The sequence below is a fragment of the Echinops telfairi genome, unplaced genomic scaffold, assembly GCF_000313985.2.
Source record: "Echinops telfairi isolate 266 unplaced genomic scaffold, ASM31398v2 ScPeMD7_9;HRSCAF=40, whole genome shotgun sequence".
Taxonomy (NCBI): Eukaryota; Metazoa; Chordata; class Mammalia; order Afrosoricida; family Tenrecidae; genus Echinops; species Echinops telfairi.
In genome coordinates, this window is record NW_022103906.1 from 9,963,248 (window position 1) to 9,969,858 (window position 6,611).

Sequence of the window (6,611 nt, forward strand, 5' to 3'; positions counted from 1 at the left end):
GAATTGTACGAGCCCCCAATAAAATAATTTTTTATAAAAAGCAAATGTGGTGAAGAAAACAGATGGTGCCTGGCTATCCAAAGGTACAGCATCTGGGGTCTTAAACGCTTGAAGGTAAACAAGCAGCCATCTAGCTCAGAAGCAACAAAGCCCACATGGAAGAACCACACCAGCCTATGCGATCATGAGGTGTCGAAGGGATCAGGTATCAGGCATCATCAAAACAGAAAATCATATAATTGTGAATGAGGAGGAGTGCATAGTGGAGACCCAAAGCCCATCTGTAGGCAATTGATCATCCCCTTATGGAAGGGTCATGGGGAGCAGACCAGTCAGTCAGGGTGCAGTGTAGCAACAATGAAACATACAACTTTTCTCTAGTTCATAAATGCTTCCTCTCCCCCCACCCCACCCCCACCCACATCATGATCCCAATTCTACCTTACAAATCTGGCTAGACCAGAGGATGTACATTGATTTATCCATTCTTTTTCACCCTTTCGTGAGGGCATATTCTATTTTCTACAGATGGGTTTTGGATCCCTGCTCTGAGGCCCCTCATTCTCAACAATATGTTTTTGTTTGGGGTCTTCTAATGCCTGTTACCTGATCCCATCAACACCTCATGATCCCCCAGGCTAGTGTGCTTCTTCCATATGGACTTGTTGCTTCTCTGCTAGATGGATGCTTATTTAACTTCAAGATATTAAAACCCCAGATGCTATATTTTTTGTTAGCTGGTCACCATCCGCTTTCTTCACCACATTTGCTTACGTACCTATTTTGTCTTCAAAAATCTTGTCGGGTGGATGAGCATCACAAAATGCCAGATTGTTAGAACAAAGAATTCTTGCATTGAGGGAGGACTTGAGCAGAGGCCCAAAATCCATCCAATTCCTCAATGCATTGCCATATAAATATATGTACATAGGCCAATGCCTCTATTTTTATGAGTTAATGTATGTGCACACCTATGTTTATACATCTATGCATAACTTTGATTCCTAGATATTTCCCCTGTTTCCTTTTGCCTTCCTCCTGCCCCACCACCACGCTCACCCATCTTCTGTCTCATAGTAATTCCTCTCAGCTAGATTGCTGTTGATTGAGCATCACCAGGATCTCTACATCCTATTCGTTGTTGATTTTAATTCCCATGTTATGCCCCTGTCTGTGACATTGTTTGCTCACTGTGGTAGTTTTATAATCCAGTGTCCATTTAGGACGTGAAAGAATAAGGAGTGAAGGGGTAGATTCTAGTCTGTCAATTGGGTTATTACCAATGAGGCTTCTGTGGCTGCATAGCCTTCTCCTGATTAGGCAATCATTTTCTTTGATTTAGCAATCATTTTCAGATCATTTTCTGTATGTTGAAATCCTCTAACTTCAACACATGTTACACGGTTTTAAATATCTCTGAATAGTGAATGTCCTTCACTCTTTCACCATTTCCAGAAAGGTAAAGTTCAAAGCTACACATTATTTTATAAGAGAGGGGTTAATTAATTTCCCATGAACCAGTATTCTAAAGGACTTTGACTGTATTCTTTCCCATCTCAGATGAAGAGCTCACATCTTGCCCTCTTGTTTCCACGTGTTTCTGTTTTCTATTGTTTTATCAGAAGACTTCTTATTGCAGTGTATTTACAATCTGAAGATTTATAAAAATGTCAAACATAGTTCACTAAAGATAGTTAAATTTTAAAAGATACCATACATAAAGAAATCAAAACGTAATTTTAAAACAAGAGAAAAAGAAAGGTCAAAATTTATGTCAGAGGAGACTGAAATTTGCTCTTGAATGTGGGGTAACTAAATTGAGTGGGAAAATGATGAAGCAAAAGAACTGAAGAGAACATTGCAAGAGAGGCTGAAAAAGAAAAAGTTAATGAAATGTCCGTACTGAATTGTAGTATTAAATAAAATTGACTCTGAGGGAGGTGGGGGGACCAGCCACCACCCGCTGCTACTCCTACGAGTTCAGTAATACTACTTCTGGGTTCAGTAATGCACAATTGTACGGTTGAGATATATAAGCATTATATTAAAGTCATCAAGAGCATGAGAGATATTACAATAATACAGTCAGACACATTACATGATACCATCGCTCACCTCAGCCCAGCTTGATGGTCCACGTGGGGAGAGGGGGAAGGGAAGGAGAGTAAGGGAACAAGGGAGAGGGGAGTGACCAGGGAGTGAGCAGCAAGGAGCTCAGAGTCAGAGAGAGGGGTCCGAGCCTATATTGCTGACCCATGCCTATATACCTTTTGGGGGCAAGCCAGCCCACTAATTACAGGTAGAGACATACGTCACAGAGAGGGGCTGCACTATAGGCTACACAGCAATGAGAGGGTGGTCTAGGGGGTGGTCTCTGGGTCTCCATAGGAACATTATCAGTAGGGTGCAAACTCCGCCTACAGGAGCCTGTCCATTGTCTCCAGAGGCAGGGAGCAGGCCCACCCCTGTGGTGGGATGAGACAGCAGTCTGGCAGCAAGTATCTGACTTCCCCCCACATTGAATGAGGCAGAAAGCATCACTGAAGAGAGAAAGACTTAGCCGAGTCACAGTACCAAAATAATTAGTCTGTGCTCAACCACTGCAAGAGGCGGTATATAATCAAGAACCAAAGGTTTTGAGGGAAGGGAGCCAAGGCTCATAGAAGCCATTGGCCAAAACAAGTTCCAGGAAGTGCAGCAAAATGAATTGAACTGTCACAGAAAACCAATGCAGTATTGAAGGCATTCACGGCCCACGCTAAGAAATCCAGGCAACAACGTGCTACCTAACTGTAGGAGATCCATATTGCTACCCATTCAAAATAAAGGTGGCCCTACAGAATACATACATTTTCTAACACTGTCATTCATATTGAATGTAAATAAAATTTTGCTAGAGTAATTTCAAAAGGAGTTATGACAATATATCAATAGGAAGTTGCCAGAAATTCAAGCTGGATTCAGAGGAGGATGTGGAGTATGGGATACCATGCTGATGTCAGGTGATCTTGACTCAAAGCAGTGACTATCAGAAAAATAGCCTGATCAAGGATTTCAGCCTTAAGAATGGAGTATAACTCCATGTAAAGAAGCCCAAATCCTCACAACTGGGCCAACCATTACAGAAAATAGAGATGAGAGTTACTGAAGGTGTCAAGGATCTTGTCTTGCTTGGAGCCCCAGGCAAAGCTCACGGAAGCAGCAGTGACCAGGTCACTGCATTGGTAAATCTGCTGCATATAAAAGCTAGAGCGGTGGTTCTCAACCTGTGGGTCGCGACCCCTTTGGGGTTTGAACGATCCTTTCACAGGGCTCGCCCAATTCATAACAGTAGCAAAATTACAGTTATGAAGTAGCAATGAAAATAATTTTATGGATTAGGAGAAGAAGCGGGGTCGTCCTAGCTACCACGCTGGCATTTTCTCCTAGACGAGGTGAGGGTGCAGTTGCTGAGACCCGAAAACGGCAATCCAGTTCCTCTGAGTCGTGAAGAAGGGAGACAACGAGGGAGTTGGGGTTGAGGTCTGAGGCAAGGCTCCACTCTTGCCAGAGGGACGGGAGCCATGGCTCAGAAAACAGACAGTGGTGCAGGCCTCCTCGGCTTCCAGACTGAAACCTCTGTGGAAGACAGCGCCTTGTTTATGCAGATCCTTAAGAAGGCGATCCAGATCTCAGAGGCTCCACCTACCAACCAGGCCACAGCATCTGTAAGCCATCTGAATGCAAGTCCCCAGAGTTCACAACCCACGACTGCCAAAGAGATGACTGACATTCAGGTTGTAACAGCTGCTACTAGGCCTGAAACAACCCCTAATGTCCAGAATGCCACCGCAAAAGGCCCTAATGGTGCCTATGATCTCTCTCAGGCTCGTAATGCCAAAGAGATGTCCAACACCCAGCCCACGGCAGACTTTAAGCCCAGAATGCCACCACAGAAGGTCCAAATGCCTATGATTTTTCCCTGGCAGGAACCGCCAATGCGTTAGCTAACAAGTCTGAGGTAGCTATTAAGAGTCAAAATGTCTCACTCCAGTGAGCCCAAATGCCAGCCACGATTTCTCTGTCTCTCAATGCCAGTGAGATGACCCATCCCCCGCCTAGGACAGCCTTCAAGGATTGGAATGATACCACCAAGGCCCCAACAGCTGATACCCAGGCCCAGAGTGTTAACCAGGCGAAGATAGCTACTCCACTAGCTGACATAGAGGCCAACCAGGTACCTCTGAACCTGAGGGTGCAGCTTCACAAGCATCAGCAGATGTTTCCCAGACTCAAAATCTGGAGTCTCAAACTATAATTCGGGACAAGAGGACCCACAAGATGAATGACTTGAATATGGAAGAAAACAGCAATGGGGATCAGAGGCGGACCCCACTGACTTCAGGGACCTGTAGGTCTGCACCAGTTCCAGTGACCACCCAGAACCCACCTCGTGCCCCACCTAACATGCTCTGGCAGACCCCATTGACTTGGCAGAACCCATCAGGCTGGCATAATCAGACAGACAGACAGACCCCACCAACATGTCAGAGCACCCCAGCTAGGCAGACCCCACCAACCTGGCAGAACCCAGTTGCTTGGCAGAATCCAATGATCTGGCCAAAACCAGTCATCTGGCAGAACCCAGTCATCTGACCTAACCCCATTGTCTGGCCTGGTCCAGTTGTCTGGCTGAATCCACTGGCTGGCAGAATCCACCTGGATGGCAGACCTCACCTGATGGCAGACCTCACCTTGATGACAAGGCTCTCCAGACTGGCATGGCCCTCCTGACTGGCCACTGCCACATGATTGGCTGCTTCCCACTGACTGGCCACTCACACATGACTGGATCCCTGCCGACTGGCCAATCCCACCTGACTGGGAAAACCTGAGACCTTCATCAAACCTTCGTCCCTCCCCAAACCCACGTGCCTCACAGAACCCGGGTACCTCACAGCCCTGAGATGTGACCCTTCTTCAGGAAAGCAAATAAGTTGATCAAACACCTTAGACTGAAAGGCTACACAAAGGTGCCCATCAAGCTTTCAGAAATGCTGAGGGATATCATCCGTGAATACACTGATGTTTATCCAGAAATCATTGAACGTGCATGCTTTGTCCTGGAGAAGAAATTTGGGATCCAGCTGAAGGAAAGTGACAAGGAAGAACACCTGTATATTCTTATCAGTACCCCGGAGTCCTTGGCTGGCATATTGGGAATGACCAAAGACACACCTAAGTTGGGTCTCCTCTTGGTGATTCTGGGTGTTATCTTCATGAATGGCAACCAAGCCAGTGAGGCTGTCCTCTGGGAAGCCCTACGCAAAATGGGACTGCATCCTGGGGTCAGGCATGCCCTCCTTGGAGGTCTGAGGAAGCTTCTCACTTGAATTTGTAAAGCAGAAGTACCTAGACTACTGATGACGAGTGCCCCACAGCAATCCACCTGAGCATGAATTCCTCTGGGGCCTTCGTTCCTATCATGAAACTAGCAAGATGAAAGTGCTGAGGCTCATTGCAGAGGTTCAGAAGAGAGATCCTCGTGACTGGCCAGCACAGTTCAAGGAGGCTGCCAATGAGGCCTTAGATGCTCTGGATGCTGCTGCAGCTGAGGCTGAAGCCCGAGCTGAGGCCAGAACCCGCATGGGGATTGGAGATGAGGCCATGTCTGGGCCCTGGAGCTGGGTTTACATTGAGTTTGAGCTGCTGACCTGGGATGAGGAAGGAGATTTTGGAGATCCCTGGTCTAGAATCCCATTTACCTTCTGGGCCAGATACCACCAGAATGCCCACTCCAGGTTTCCCCAAACCTTTGCCGGCCCAATTATTGGCCCTGGTGTTGCAGCCAGTGCCAAGTTCACTGCCAACTTTGGTGCCATTGGTTTCTTCTGGGTTGAGTGAGATGTTGGATATTGCTAATCAGTTGCAATAGTCCTGCCCCTAAACACAGCTAACCAGAGAGCTAACTAGAACTGTTGACTGAAAGTGGCATGCAAGAAAAAGATTATTTTCTGTTCCTTGTCTGTTGCTTTTTCCTCCTTCTGTGCTGTCAAGTTTTGGTATCAGAAATAAACATTGAAGTTTCAAAGTGAGAAAAAAAAAGAAAAGAATTTTATGGTCAGGGGGTCCCCAAAACATGAGGAACTGTATGAAAAGGTGGCAGCATTCTTTGAAAAGCAAGAATGCCACTCTAGAGTATCGAAAAGCAAATGTGGACTAAAGTGAAACTGACCCAAGCCATGATCATTTCAATTGCCTTATATGCATGTGAAAGTGGGGCATGGAGTAAGGAAGACCAAAGAAGAATCCATGTATTTGAATTGTGGTCCTACAGAAGAATATTGAAAATACCATGGACTGCCAAAAGGGCATACAAGTCTGCCTTGCAAGAAATATGGCCAGTGTTCCTTAGAGGCAAGGATGGAGATTTTGTCTCATGTATTTTGGACATCATCAAGAGAGACCAGTCCTGGAGAAGAACATCTGCTTGGCAGAGTAGAAGGTCCTGGAACAAGAGGGATGGACACAGTGGCTGCCACCAGGGACTCAGCAGAGGCACAATTGGGAGGATGGCACCAGACCAGGCAGTGTTTCCTTCTGGTGTGCAGTCTCTGTGGGATGGAACCAAT

The 6,611-nt window shown here is 46.2% G+C and overlaps 1 pseudogene; it reads left to right on the top strand.

Annotated features, from left to right (window-relative positions):
- Positions 1-3,444: 3,444 nt before the first annotated feature.
- LOC101646592 lies at positions 3,445-5,883 on the top strand (annotated as a pseudogene).
- The last annotated feature ends 728 nt before the right edge of the window (positions 5,884-6,611 follow it).